Consider the following 16,451-nt stretch of genomic DNA (forward strand, 5'->3'; position numbering starts at 1 on the left):
TTTATTAGATGCGCCCCACTAAGATGTACACACGCTCCAAATTTCAAGTAATTGGGATTTGTAAAAGCAAAATGAAAAGTAAAACACTACCAGACAACTGTGACTGTGCGATGAAGTTTGGATAAAGATGAGGGTAAGCGAAATCACTACAGGCGAAAATGAACAGTTATTTTGCCTACCCTCATCACCATCCAAATTCATAGCATGGTCACAATTGTCTAGTAGTATTTCAATTTTTATTGTTTTTTTACTAATCAGAATGATCTGAAATTTGGAGCATGCATACATCTTAGTGTGACACATCTAATAAAAATATGAAAAAGTAATTCGTAAAATATAAATTAATCAAAATACCTTTAATTTTTTGAAATATTTTGGTCAATTTATATTTTATGAATTATTGTTTCATATTTTTATTCCAAATTTCAAGTAATTTGGATTTTTAGAAAAAAAATAAAAATAAAAATAGTATCAGACAATTATGATCGTGCAATGAAGTTTGGATGGTGATGAGGGTAGGCGAATATATATATATATATATATATATATATATATATATATATATATATATATATATATATATAACACTACGCAATGCATATAACGAAAATGAACAGTGATTTCGCCTATGTTTATCACCCTCCAAAGTTCATCGCAGGGTCACAGTTGTCCGGAAGTGTTTCAATTTTAATTTGTTTCTACAAATTGCAAGAATCTAAAATTTGGTGTGTTGGTTTATCAAAAATAGAATAATCTAATAAAAATACAAAACAAATAATTCGTAAAATATAAATTGATCAAAATACCCTTAAAAATTTACAAGAGTATTTTGGTCAATTTATATTTTACAAAATATTTTTTTCATATTTTATTAGGTGCGCCTTACTAATATATACGTACGCTCAAAATTTCATATCATTCCGATTTATAGAAATAAAATAAAAATTTAAACACTATCAGACGATCGTGACCGTGCGATGAACTTTGGACGGTGATGAGCATAGGCAAAATCAATGTTCATTTTCACCTATATGTGTTGGGAAGACTTTTCATTAAATGGACAGTGAGGAAAAGATATGGTAAGCAGCCTCGTGTGAATAAGGAAAATGCGCCAACGGTGATGAGGGACTGATCATTGAATAGACAGTGAGAGATATTTTCCCAAAATTTAAACTAAACACATTAATGTTTCTTATTCTCTCTCCTGACAACCTGGTTTTCTCTCTCACCTCAAGACTCTGTCTCTCTCTAAACACATTTAATGCGCCAACGGATGTGTCTCGCAGCTCACGAGGCTCTCTCTCTCTTTGCCCAAGGTAAACAAAACCAGAGCGCTGCCTCCTCCTCTCTCTCTCTCCCCAGCCATGCTTTTCGTCCTCCAACCTCATGAGGCTCTCTCTCTCTACCTAATGTAACCAGAGCCCTGCCTCCTCTCTCTTTCCCCAGCCATGCTCTTTCTCCTCCAACCTCATGAGGCTCTCTCTCTATCTGCTTGATGTAACCAGAGCCCTTGCCTCCTCCTTTCTCTTTCTCCCCAGTTGTGCTCTTCCTCCTTCAACGGGCAATCATTCTCGATAGAGACTGCTCCACCAGGTACGCTCTTCCTCTTCCTCTTCCTCTCTCTCTCATCTTTAGTTTTCTACATGGGTCTCTCTCTCTCTCTCCCCCAATAGAGGACAATGTCCCTCTCTCTCTCTCCCCAACAGAGGACAAAATCCCTCTCTCTCTCTCCCCAACAGAGGACAATGTCCCTCTCTCTCTCTCGCCCCAACAGAGCTGTGGTCTATCTTTCTCTCTCTCATGCCCCAAATAGAGGTCTCTCTCTCTCTCTCTCTAACCCCCAATCCCAGTACCCTGATATGGGGAATCTTTGTATGAGCAGCGGAGTGCGATCAATGCCTTAACACAGACGGATCAAAACGACATGAAAACTCCATTGCTCTGGAACAAAACATGTCATGTTACTTGAATAGTTATTGAGCTCTCACTTTTGATGATTGCGTGATAGTGTTATTCACAAATTGTGTTCTAATTGGTGTTACTTCTTTGACTTAGTCGTAAATAAACTATATTTTGCATACAAAAGAAGCAATATGTCTCTCATTTTTTTGGCCTCAAAGTTATTCTGTGTACTTCTATTTCGAGTTTCTCAAGTTTGTGTGAAGCGAATACATTTTTATCTTGTTATTGAGCACAAATGTAGTTATTTTTTAAGATTATGCTCCAAAAGATGTGGATTTATAGAGGCAGACAACCTTATTGGTATGGAGTTTTCTTATAGAGTCTTTTGCCCAATTCATGGCTTCTAAAAACATAACCCAAAGTAGGTTTGACTACCATGTCTTAGATTAATATGATGATGATTGAGGAATCGTATCAAAATGTTTAAAAATCCAGTCCCCAATCAGGTTTTGTTAGTCATAATTTGATTTAAAAAAAATTGATGATCAACAAAATAGTGGTTCACAGAATATTGCTCCATTCTTTGTTCCTACAATTGATTGAAGGAAAGAAGCTCATCCCACAAATGGCCACAATAAGTTGTTGAAAACCACGGTTAAGGAGAAATAATGGAGAGAGAGAAAGAGAGAGAGAGAGTATTTTAATGCAATTGCTCATATGCCATTTCAACATAAAGATACAACCAACCCAAAGTATCTTGTTGTCCTACCCAATTTTTTTCTAGTGGTTAGCACTTAATATAATTTGCAATGAAACAAAATATTTCATAGGTACAAATGCAACACAAATACAACTCCAAGTTCAAATTATCATGTCATAAAAAAAACCACATCAGTCTCCTCCCTCCATGATGGTCACATGGCTTAATTGTTGTACTTCTACTTCTGGCTTTTCTTAGCTTCTTCTTGAATAGTGAAGTTGTGTTTCTCAATCAAACTAGAATATCAAACAACACAATATAACATATTGGAATTCAAAAGGTGATTTCCTTCTGTACTTCCTGTAACAAAATATCATTACATCACATTAATGTATGTAGCGTATTTCTAAATAACACAACACAATATTAGAACACAACAAATTCAGCAGCATATAACACAACACTTACTTGATTCATTATCATTACTATATATGTTCCATGTCTTCATAGGTCCCATATATAGCTACCATAGTGTCATTTAACCTGTAATAAGAAAATACCTTATAAACATTTAATAAATCCATGTTACATTCACAAAGAGTATTGAGGAATTATTTATGCGTACTTTGAATGAACGAATGATGGACAATTTCTTTTGTCATGTCCACTCTTCTTACAAATTGCACACTTTCTAATATCGTCCTTCACATTTTCTTTTGCTTTCGCTATCTCTAACTCTACTTCATACCAAGATTTATACCTTGTAGGACAAGGTCGTCCCTTTGTTCGTGCTCGCAAGGGCTCAAGGATATTTTGAAGAGGGTAACCCTTATTTCTTCTCCTATTACTGGGGGTCTTGGTAACGTTACTTGATTCTGCCCTACTCGCAATATTGGCATCAACTTTTGCATGTGTAGTAGCAAAATCAGACATTATCAATTCATAGAGTTCCATGCTTTCTAAGGCATTCTCTACGAATTTTCGAGCCATTTGGCAAACTTCATTATAACGAATGGACTAGGCTAGATCATAAGAGACTTGAATTTTCTTGCCTCTTTCATCAAATACAGCCCCTTTCAGCACACCTTTTTCATCGATTCATTATGAAATGTGATGGGATCTCAAAAATATTATTCACTAAAAAGATTCTAAGCACATACATGCAAAGAATGACTAACCTATCATACAAGTGGCAAGTACAAGAAGCAATTTGATTATGACTATTGAATTTTACAACAAATACCCTTGTTCCACTTCCAGGTTTTGTCACCTTATAGGTGGCAACTGTGTCGTTGTCTTCAATGGCTTCAATCTTGTAATTTACGGAATCTGCAACTTCTTCCCCAAAAAACTTCATCATTTTGTGTGTATAGATCATCGAAACATGTCCTCTATGAAGGTAGTGGTCATCAAAATAGAAGTAGAAGTGATGTTCTTTAAGTTATTCTCCCTCATTTTGTAAAGCTTCTTTTCATGTACTTTTTGAGTAATTTCCAACAAAGGTGCAAGCTTGTTGTGGGAGTTAAATACATATTAACGTGCTTATTCATGCCTTCACTTCTTTGAGTCATTGACATACTAGTTGTGAATGCATTAGCCACATATGCATCAACCCACTACATTGGACAATTGTATGTTCTAATGAGTCATTCATTTTGTTGAAGATTATATTTCTCAATAAGAGATTTCCAATCTGCCTCAAACTCTTCTATGGTTGAGTTTGTTATACACTTCTTAAAAATTTCTGAAAAAGTGGGATGCCAACGTAATACATGGTACAATTTTTATTTCACCTTTGTAAGTATGTGCCATTTGCAATAATGATGCCTACTTTCTTTCAGAATTTGTATCACTGCAATAGTAATTGCAAGATCTTGATCAGTGATAATTACATCGGGTTGACACCACTCATTGCTTCTAGCCACGCATCAAATACACATACAAATGACTCCATCTTCTCATCAAATATAAGTGCGAACCTAAAAAAAGTTGTGCTGAAGTGGTGATTCACACCAAGTATGGGAGCAAAGGGCATACCAAACAAGTTCGTCTTGTATGTCGTATCAAAATTCATCGCATCTGAAAAGTGGTGGTACAACACCCTTGACATAGCATCTACCCATAGCATACTGATTAGATGACCATCTTCATCTAATTTAACCCAATAGAAAAATGAAGGTTTTGATTCATTCATTTTGTACAGCCATTGCATAGCATGATTTCCATCTTCTCCTTCCAATTTTCTACGATTTTTTGCTATTTGGTTTTCGATATCTTTTTATGAGCATTGGAGATTCTCAACCCTCCCCCCCCAACTTGCTCTATAAAAATATCATAAATATTCATAGATTTCACCAAAGCAGAGATCATAGAATAGATTTCACCAAAGCAGAGCTCATAGAATTTCTCATCAACTTTTTTGCATTCGATATTGTTCGGTGTGATCGAATTAGTCTAGCTTTCCTTGAACTGACAAGGACGTGGTTGTAATCATTTACAAACTTAGTCACTACCCACTATAGAATTTAAGCTTATGTATGGCTTAGCCTTGCATCCATACCTTGATTGAGGGAGCCAAACCCTTGCACCAATGCAAATGCCCTGTAATATTCACATGCATCTTCTTCATAACCAAACTTCATTCCCATGTGGGGTTCTTCGATTTTCGTATTTGTAAATTTCTCTTGGGGGGGGGGGGCTGGGGGGCGATTTACGAGCAGGTGATCTTGCTCGACGGGTTCAATGTCATCCCCCATGTTGTCTTGATCTGAAAATGTGGCAAATGACACACTGTCTGAAATGGATCGGCCCATTTGAGGTACTTGAATGAGCCTACACAAAACAAAATTTGTATATGAACTTATGACTAACAAATTTTACATATAAAGTTTAATTGTTGATTTCATATACTTACAAATCATACACAATGCATAACAAATGAAACACCACCCACGTCTATATAGGAATAACATCAAAATTCTAGCCTTTTCACTATGATATCAAAATTCATGGACTACTACACAAATGTGATTTATATAAATTAGAAATAATCCAAGAGGAGATATAATCATGAAAAATCTGTAACACCACGTAAACACTAGTTTGATAACAAATTGAATGCATGAAACTCTAAAAAAAAAAAAACAAGAATGAAAACATGAAAATCAAGAACAACAAATAAATGAATGGCAAGGAATCGACTTCCCATTAGAGAGATGAATCCTAAAACACATCTACTAGATCGAAGAGACAAAGTGAAAGCTCGAGCCCAATACCTTTCTACAATTTTAGAGAGAGAAATGTTAGAAAGAGAATGTCACGACCCTGCTCCTGTCTACCTAACCTTCTCAATGGAAGGCGACCGGCCACGGGTTCGTGATCCCAATGCAGCGTTTATCACCCAAGTGAGGGTAAATTTAACGCCTCGATATGGTAATCAACTAACCAAGGAAGTAAACCCTTATATAAATTAAAACTTAATAAAGCCCATTCCTGAGAAGGATATTATATTGTATTATAGTTCAAAAGGTGATACAATCAAGTTCAAGGCTCCAATACCCATAATTACAAAATCCCTAAGAAACAATCTAAGCAAGGCTGAAGGCCCAAAACCTACAAGATTCTCGAACTTCTTCGGAAAGTAGTCGCTTCAGTCTTCAACTGCAGCCCACACCTCCAACTTGTAACTCGTTGCTTTGAATCTACAGGGAGAAAAATATAGTGGATTGAGCTTTGAAGCTCAATAAGCAGATCTAGTGTTATGCATGGATATTAAGCATACTCAGGTGCAAGGAATAGTATCATTAATCGTAATTTATAATAGTGCAGTAGTTCAGCATATTGGTTATCTAATCAATGCAGTCGATATAACAAGATATCTAATATAAAAGGGCATCCAACATAAGCAACACTAGGCAGGCAATACAAAAGAAATCATAGTTTCAATATATGCATCCCATACTCACTCCCTAACTCACCTACTCCTCCTAATAGAAGACCTATCCATCAAGCTAAGCCAATCCCATTGCTTAGGGCTTCTATCATCCCATAGGAGGGAGGGTGATGACAAGCGGAGCAATCCAGTTCGTAATACCCTCAACTCACGTACACGGTCCCTAGCACACATTGGCGTTCGACAAGCCTTCACCTTGCAAAGCATCAACTCAAATCTCATATCTCATATCATGAATCATAGGAAGCGACCCTCTTTTCTCCCCTAACATGCACCTGTCATTGTACAGGCTAGGGAATACACTATCATTACCATCTCGGTGAACCTAGCTCCACTACCGATAGGCTCGGGTCCCACCGCGTAGCGGCCGGTGTTCTCATCATTAAGTCCAGTATCCACTACCGAAGGGATCGAGTCTCAATGCGTAGCGGTCAGCATGATAGCATAGTATCCACTACCAATGGGCTCGAGTCCCAATGCATAGTGGTTAGCATTCTCATTAAAACAATATCATAATAGTATGAAAGTCATCACTAGGCATTCATCTCGTGCTTCAAAGTATGACATTCACACATGAGCATCGTTCCTGGTGTTTTAACAATTATCCTGAAAATTTCATCGTGTGTCATTATTGCACCATCTACTTTTCACATAGCATCTTGTTAAGTAGCATTATTCTCATCATCTAGTAGTATGCATATGACAATTATCATATAGCATTCATATTCATTATTGATTCATTAAGCCTTAATGCTTCAATAAATAGGTAAATGAGAGAGTTAGATGCTTCATTTCTCAAGAAGGTCAATCCTTACACCTGAGATTGAGGTGCGATCTTAAGCAGACAATAGTGATGAGTAATGACATAGTCATACATTTTCAAATATAAATCAAGATTCATAGAAAATTTCAAAAATCCTAAAACATGCAACCTTTCATTCATTCAAAGGCTTTACAACGATGGCAATTTGGGGCATTTAGATGTCATTTACCTGGCCAAAAATGGGACCCAAAGGGGGTCACAGTTGCTGGAAATTCACAGCAACCGTGGTAATGCCATATCTCGCATAAGGGGTCATGTCTCTTAATTTTCATGATATTATAACATGGTGCAGAAAAAAAACTTTAACTAGATATGTATATCATTTGTTTGAAGCTGATTTGGGCCCAAACGGGTGCCGTTTGACTAGTAAAAAGTGTCAAGCAACCGCCTTGATGTTGCTGGAAATTCTAGGTGTCGTCGTCGTATTACATGCTCATGAATTAACTCACAACTCATTGAATAAGCTAGCGAGTTTGGCACACAAAAAAAAAGGGGCTCTATGATTTCTCTCAAAATTTACAATTTATTCTCCATTAATTCTTTTCCTTGACAACATTCCATTAAGTTCCAATTAGGCCTAAAAACATAGCACTAAACCCACTTACCTTGTTCATGACACTCCCACCCCTGCACATAGCTCGTCCGCCGCGTTCGACGTACCTCATGGCAGCTTCATGCAATTGCCTTTGCTCCAGAGGCCTCCCACAATGATGGCGCAGTGCTCGTGCAGGGAGTAAGGGCAAGGGGAAAAAAATTGAGAAGGAAAGGGAAAGCAGGCGGCGATGGGTTGAGGGCGCTATTTAAAGACACAGTGGTACGTGAGGGTTGGACTTCTGCCTCTTAAGGCTCCCTTCTCTCTATTATTGTGAGAGGTCAGGCTCAATTGAATCATCGCCCTTACAGAGAAAGAGAGAGACAAAGGCTAGTATCTTATCTTCCATTGCTTTCCAATAATATCAACGTCAAGTAATTAGTATATAAGCCCATTGAAATTAACTAATTAAGTATCCAAGAAAATGAAATTTACATGTTCTATTTTGAGGAGAGAGAGAGAGAGAGGCCCATGTAGAAAACTACAGCCAAGAGAGAGAGGAAGAGGAGGAACGTACCTGGTAGAGCAGCCTCAGCCAAGAATGGTTACGTGTTGGAGGAGGAAGAGCACGACTGGGGAGAGAGAGAGGAGGCAGGGCTTTGGTTACATTATGCATTCAATTTGTAGAGTTTCACGCATTCATCTATCTATTGAAATTCACTGACCTGGGTGCCACCTAGCCTCTGGCGATTCTGCACAAACATCCAAATCCCATTAGGCTACTTAATTAATCGTCTAACTGATTAATTTATTCAATTTTTAAATATGTTTAGTATTTGCAGCATTTAATCTTGTAAAAATAAATTAAATGTATTTTTCTCAAGAAGTGAGATCTTATTTGTAGCTTTTTTTACTGTTACATTTCAATACTAAAACAGTGGCTCAATTCCATTGACCCAATTATGTTAATGGGGTGCATTTAATAGAAATATTTTTTATTTTATTCTTTTATTCATCAAAACCATTAATTCCATGTTCATTGACCCATAAAATGATATATTCAAATTCATAAAATTGTCGCATAATGTTTGCAATCTCTTTAACACCATGTAAACACCAATGAAATAACAATTTGAATGCGTGAAACTCTACCAAAAAAAAAAATGAAATGAAAACATGAAAATTAAGAATAACAAACAAATGAATGGCAAGGAATCGAGTTCCTATTAGAGAGATGAATCCTAAAATGCATCGGCGGAGTGCAATCATTGCCTTACCACAGACGGATCAAAACGACATGAAAACTCCATTGCTGATCGAAAGATTTCCCCATATCAGGGTATTGGGATTGGGGAATAGAGAAAGAGAGACCTCTATTGGGGCATGAGAGGGAGAGATACTGCAGCCTCTATTGGGGTGAGAGAGAGAGAGAGCGAGAGAGAGAGAGATACCACAGCCTCTGTTGGGGAGAAAGAGAGAGAGGGACATTGTCCTTTGTTGGGGAGAGAGAGAGAGAGTGACATTGTCATCTATTGAGGAGAGAGAGAGGCCCATATAGAAAACTAAAGCCGAGAGAGAGAGGAAGAGGAGGAGCGTACCTGGTGCAACAGCCTCCGCCAATAATGGTTACGCGTTGGAGGAGAAAGAGCATGGTTGGGGAGAGAGAGAGGAGGAGGCAGGGATCTGGTTTTGTTTACATTGGGTCAAGAAAGAGAGAGCATCGTGAGCTGCGAGACACATCGGTTGGCGTAATAAATGTGTTTGGAAAGAAAGAGTCTTGAGGTGAGAGAGAAAGTCAGGCTGTCAAGAGAGAGAGTACAAAACATTAATGTGTTTAGTTTGAATTTTGAGACAATATCTCTCACCATCCATTCAATGACTAGTCCCTCATCACCGTTGGTGCATTTTTCTTATTTACAAGAGGCTGCTTACCATATCTTTTTCATATATATATATATATATATATATATATATATATATATATGGTTTTGTTAGGTTAGACCACCTGGTAGTGTATACCCTTAAAATCCTCAACATTTTTGGACACTTAGATACTATTATCCTATAGTGTAGTAACTTTTTGTCTAGCGGGATTTTAAGTAATTAGTCAAGGGTAAAGTAGAAATTCCTAATAGAAACAAAAACATTTATTAACAACAGTGGACAATGACATCACCGACATGATGTATGCATCAATCACATAGTGTATGACATCACCTACAAGATGCATTAATTGTCTTTCAACTACTAATAGAATGCTATTATTTTCTTATAGAAATATACGTTCTACCCTTCTAAATGACAAAAAATGCCCTTACTTGAAAAATTTTGTATTATAATTCAAGAGCATTTTAAGTATCTAAAAATATTGCGGACTTTAAGGGTATACACCACCAAGTGATGTAGCCTAACAATATATGTGGGAATCCATTTCAAGCGGGCTGGACCGCATTTCTACAATATACGGTCCAAAGGTATAAAGCAGCATCCATCTTAAAGATGCATGCAAATAGGTGGTCTATCTAGAAAGAAGTGTAACTAACGGTCTAAATATTTTCTTAATATAATTATTATTTCTAGCTTTCAAAAAAAATTATTTCATATTCATGATCTCTATGTTAAAGATTATATATTCTATAAAAATTAGGATCAAATTATATTTAAAAGATATATTTATTACCAAGCCCATGTTTTTACAATATGCGGGCTGGCAGCATAGAAACCGTGTCCCATATATATAGAAAATGGTTTGATAGGGCTACAACTCTATCAAATTAAGTAAAGCCTCACCTCATAACTCATCCAAAATTACAATAGAAAGCATTGAAAAAACCTTTACATTGATCATCTTGACTTGAATATTATGGTTATAAAAAAAATTAGGATTTCAAGCTCTAAAAATAGTGTATATTGTAACAAATTATTTAGATCGTCCATTTCTCTCTAAAAATAAGATATCACAGATCCACAAAATCTATACCATTTTTTTAGTTTCAAATTTTATTGTTGGTGTTGGAAATTGATTTTAGAGCCATCATAGAGATTTTTTTTTACCTAAAGTCTTTTTCTGACGACAATTGAGACTTTATTTTGTTTTCATAGAGCTTAAGCCCCTCTCTCTCTCTTTATATATATATATATATATAATGAGATGATCTAGTTTGAGGGTTTTTAGCTTTTCCATATTTATAGAATGCCTTACTAGACATGACTTCTAGTAAGACAATATTATATGAATTTGGGCTGGATTTGTTCAAGTCTAAAACTAGTTTTTTAAGCATATGGTTATATAATTGTGGTTGGCATAACTCAATTTTCAAGCTTGAGCCTAAGGTAAATCTAGCTTGTTAACAGCCTTCTAGCCCAAAATTGGGCCCAACTTAAAAGCTTGAGGTCTTAATAACGCTCGCCTTTAAAAATAGGGTTAGCAATAGACCTAGATGGCCTAGCCTAGCTTAGCCCTAAAAAACTAGGGTTTGGGTCATAAAATGTGCCATGCGAGTTGGGAAAAAGTCAAGCTAGGCCTAGTCTTGGGCCATGATTGGGTCATCTTGTCACAACCTTTTTCTCCTTATGTTTTTCCTTTTAATTTTTGAGTGTATACCCAACCCAGCTTCGGCCTCTTCAGCTAGATCTGGGTTAGCTAGAGCTTGGGCCAACTCTAATAGGATTAGGGCGAGGTTAGAGGCCAAAGATGGCCCTGTCCAATTGAAGTCTATGACCAGCCCTAGTTAGAAAGGCCCAATCACCTCATATCTCTCTCTCTCTCCTAGTCACCATTGTTTTTTTGTTTAAGCATGTGTACTTTGCTCTTATGTGAGCAATGCTGTCAATCTAGTTCCTCTGAAAGAAAATTTACTTTAAGAGAATTATTTATCTAAATTTTATGGCAAAGCATTTTTATGTTCCCCCTACAACATATAAGTTCTATGTTCCCCCTACCATCCAGCCATCCATTTTATAGCCCTTCATTAAAAAATAGACGGTTGGATAAGAAGGAACATAGAACTTCTATGTTGTAGGGGGATATAGAAAGCTTTCCCAAATTTTATTAACCGCCTAAAAAACACTAATGATTATTTTCAAAATAGAAAATTGAATCTACAATTTTTCACACTTAGATCCCACTTTCAAAAAATCGGATGGTCTTTATTTTATATTGAGATTTTTTTTTTTGAAGTGCATAGAGACTGTGATTTGGAATTTTCCTTTCTTACAACACTTAGATCTCACTTTCAAAAACTTGGATGGTCTTTGTTCAATATTGAAAATCGGATAGCCTTTGTTCAATATTGATTTTTTTTTATTTATTTATTTAAGTGCATACAGACCGTGATTTCGAATTTTCCTTTCTTTTTTTTGAGATTGTTGTGTGGGTTGAAGAGGTTAAATCCCTACATTTTGAGATCCTAAAGTTATTCCTAGATTAGATTTCACCTGAGGGAGTAAATGGATAGTGAATTCCCCAGGGAGTATAAAATCTTTTGGTTTTCTGAAAAAGCGATAACTAGAATTTTCTGAACGTATATAGCACGTTCCTATGGGAACATTACTGTAGAACAACTCCCATGAGCAAATGAGTAACTTATAAGTATTTTTTTATCCAAAGTTTTGGGATGTATCCAAGTATCATCAAATGATTTTTTAAGAGAACAAATTGAATTTTAAGTTCTTGAACACTCAAATATTGTCGTCCAAAATTTGGATTGTTCTTGTCAATCTGGGCACATTATTTTTTCTAAGACACATTGAGAGTCGTATATTTGTAGTTAATTTTTTTCTTCCTTTGAGTTTGGTTATAGGTTCTAGAGGTTACATCCCCAAAACTTAGGTTCCAAAAGTATTTATACATGAGTTTTACCATGAGGGAGCAAATGCACAACATTTTCGTATGGGAGCACAAATATTTTCACTTTATTATATGTCAGTTTTGATTTACTCGTATTCTAAAACTTTCTTAAAGAAGTTGGTAGGCAAGAACTGTCTAAATGACCTTTCAAAACTTTCTATCTCATCTCTACAAATCAGTTAACCCTAAAAACTATAGCCAACAAAATTTGAGCAGTGCTCATTATAATTTTTTACACTCAGAATAGTGTGGGCCTTCCCGCCACTGCCTTCCCCCACTCTACAAAGTCCTTCCCATCTTTCCCTGCATATAAAGGATTTCTCGATTGTAATTGTATAAGGGTGGCAACGGCCGGGCCAAGGATGATAACATACAGACCAAAAAGGTGTGTGTTGTTGAGTGCATTTTCAGTCATCATACACTTTTAAATGCATTTTGAGAGATGCACCAATGAACTTGATGGCATAACCATGGGATAAATATTGAACGCATGCCAGAGTGATATCTTGGCAGACAATGGATAAACTATGCAAAACCAAAATATGCTCCTCATGTGATATACATATATGATTTGTCTAGGACTCGTCATATGAAGGCCCCAATATGGCTTGAGAGTTCTGATCGTCGATCAGCTCATATATTTCGTGGCTAATGATCTAATAGTGAGAGGTGTCAAACCATCTCAATTTGAGACAAATTTTGGAATACATATACTCTCAAGGCTAATATATGCCTCTGTACATTACATTGGAGGAATTTAATGCACTACGACATACTTTCCAATCTGTCATCAGTCAAGTATGTACATCTTAGTTAACGCCCAATCATAAAAAATATCAAACCGCCTCAATTCGAGACATATTATGGGATACATATACTCCCAAGGCCATGATACGTCTCTCCACGTGATAGTACAGGAATTTGAAGCGGTACAGTATACTTTTTAATCCATCATCGATCACATACGTGCATTACTGCTAATGATTAGTCACAAGAGACTGATGCAGTATGGTGGTGTACTGTATGCAACTGGTAATATTGTGACTGACATTCTCACTTTTGAGTCAATCTATTCAAATGCAACAAGTAACTCTATTGCAAATATCACCTATGATCCCAACATTGATTCCAATGTTAGCAGTTACTGCTAGAGTTGAAATGTGCCAATGTGCAGGGCTATGCCTTTGGATGCAACCATGTATACTTAGGTTATCTTGGAAGGGTCACAGCTAGGGTTGATCAGTTTTGGGCACCGGGCCCTCCCTTTTGTTGACCAACTTTGTGATATCATCGGTTAGAAATTCACGTATTGCTTGGCACAAGAGCGTAATGAAATTCGAAAAAATTCACGTATTGCTTGGCACAAGAGCGTAATGAAATTCGAAGGCGCTGCAAATATCCCAAAGGATCATCAGTGTCTCGATTCACCAGTTGTTGGCAAGGCCATCACTGGTCATCTTAAATGTCCTAATTATCAGTGCGGGGTCTAAGCATATGCACATCCCACCATGGACCATCAATGCGATAGTGAGCCATAAGATCTTTATCATGAATGCCGACACCTCAGACACACAAATTAACGAGACAATGTATCATACGATAGGGGTACAAGTTACATATGGTATCCTCTTTATCACATACATGGATCCATCGAACTAGTTCCAATATTGCTACCGTGTATATGGATCAGATGACATGCTGTATTTTCTAGCCATTACATTCGACTTTAACAACATCACCGCCTGGTGAGTTCTGCTAAAGATAATGTATGTTTTTGTGTCAAACAAAATGTTATGCTTGGCCATGCGGGGACAAAGTCAACATTCTGTATCCCAAAGGATAATGCATGTTTTTGTGTCGAACAAAGACGACATTCTGTATGTTCCATTTAATTTAATTAATGAACGAGTTTTCATTGAAAGAATAGTGTTGATTCATATGGCTTCAACTTCTCTATCTTTCTTTTTTTTATAAATATTTTTATCTTTAAAATAATAAATTGCCCGAGGATGGCTTGGGCGACATAAAGTGTGTCACTTAAGGGTGGTCAAGCGACACGAAGTGTGTCACCCAACGCAGTCGGGGCACCCGAAATTGTGGCCCCCAGTCCACTTTTCTCTTGCCATTTCCTGTCTAAAATCTTGAAAATTTCAAGAAAAATATCAAAATAAATGGATTGAATTTTATTAAATTATAAAATAAAACACATGAAAGGCATGTCCGGAGCATTTTCAAGGCAAAAATTAATAGGTCCCCGAGCAAAATGTTTAGGCAAAAACCTGCAATAATCGGAGTATCTTATACGAGCTTCGCAAAATGTTGTCTACTTCCAAATTATCTCACAATTAAGAACCCAAACAACCAGGACAAATGCGTATATTTAAGTAGGTGTAGATCCTCAAACTTTTGCCACGGTGGAATTCATGGCATCCATCAAACCCCAAATCCTATGCTTTCCACCATCTCCGTTTTTTTAGTTCTTTGGTCATTCTTTGCCGGATTCAAGGTATCCTACATCCATTGCGATGACCACGAATCCCCATTCTATAATGCCAATGCTAGTGAGTATGAGCTTGTGCAGCAAGCATTTGACCGCTCTGTGGGGTGCTACGACAACTTATACTCCGTTGCCAATATTGAGTTGTAATAATCCTAAAGAAAAAGAAAAAGAAAAGGATACTTTTAATAAGTGATGGTCCATATGAGCATGATAGTCTTTAAGGACCATCACCATTTTCAAAGCTTTTAATTTGAATTTGTTTTGTTTGCAGCTTGCCTTGCCACGTCCAATGGACATGGGCTTTAAGCGTATAAGGGTAATATAAACGTTACACCTCGTGTATGAGGTGTAACTTAATAAAATATTATTATAAGATGTCGTAAGAGTTTAAATACAAGAGGTGTAACTTAATAAAATATTATTATAAGATGTCGTAAGAGTTTAAATACAAGAGGCAAAGACTCTCACCCTAGAAAATTTTGAGGTCTCTCTCTATATCTAGCCGAATTTTTATCGGAAGCTCCCTCTCAAAATAATTTAGGTTAGTGACATCGTCTTCTTGAAAAATAGTCTGTTTTTAATAAATAGTGATATTTCCGTTCAGGATCTTTATTTTATAAGTTTTGTGTGTAAGTGACCTCATTGTATCGAAAAATAATCCATTCTTTTTAAAAATAAAATGAAATAATTATTTCTGCTTATTATCATGAATTTTAGGCGCGATAAATTTTATGCGCACACGACCTCATTATCTTGAAAAATAATCTTTTTAATAAAAATTGTGATCGTTTATTTATGTTAGAAAATTTAAATGCTGTAAATTCTTAGAAAAATAAATTTATTTATTTTTCTTATCTATTGTTAGAAAATTTTAGATACTATCAAATTATTAGAAATAAATGTGATATTTCTGTTTTTAGTAAAGTTGTGAGATTTCTTTCTACTGTTTTTAAATATTTAGACATTGTGAATTTCATGTGCAAATGACTGCCTTATTATCTAAAAAATGATATTTTTGTATTTGATTATAGCATTGTTGTGAAATGTTTATTTGCAAATTAACATCCCATAAATTGTGATAACTCCGTATTCTTCAATTTCTATAAGAGTTTTTCTATACATATTAGATTGGCAATTATGCTAGAATGTCTTTACAAACTGCTACCTTTCTAAATTTGAGCATTGTTGTGAAA

General features: G+C 36.1%; 1 long non-coding RNA gene across 3 annotated transcripts; it reads right to left on the bottom strand.

The window, feature by feature from the left end:
• Positions 1 to 2,600: 2,600 nt before the first annotated feature.
• LOC110006428 (uncharacterized) lies at positions 2,601 to 9,659 on the bottom strand. Of its 3 annotated transcripts, none has more exons than XR_002279388.2 (8): positions 9,508 to 9,659; positions 8,635 to 8,661; positions 8,487 to 8,541; positions 7,983 to 8,320; positions 6,219 to 6,303; positions 5,163 to 5,434; positions 3,071 to 3,145; positions 2,601 to 2,962 (listed from the first exon to the last, which is right to left on the bottom strand). It is a non-coding gene; the product is annotated as an uncharacterized LOC110006428 (long non-coding RNA). The 3 variants fall into 3 exon arrangements; XR_016042558.1 differs by lacking the exon at positions 9,508 to 9,659 and adding an exon at positions 9,187 to 9,282; XR_016042559.1 differs by lacking the exon at positions 6,219 to 6,303.
• Between the last annotated feature and the right edge of the window lie 6,792 nt (positions 9,660 to 16,451).

This window comes from Amborella trichopoda, chromosome 10 (assembly GCF_054954075.1).
Source record: "Amborella trichopoda isolate Santa Cruz 75 chromosome 10, AtrichopodaSantaCruz75HAP2 v2.0, whole genome shotgun sequence".
NCBI lineage: Eukaryota > Viridiplantae > Streptophyta > Magnoliopsida > Amborellales > Amborellaceae > Amborella > Amborella trichopoda.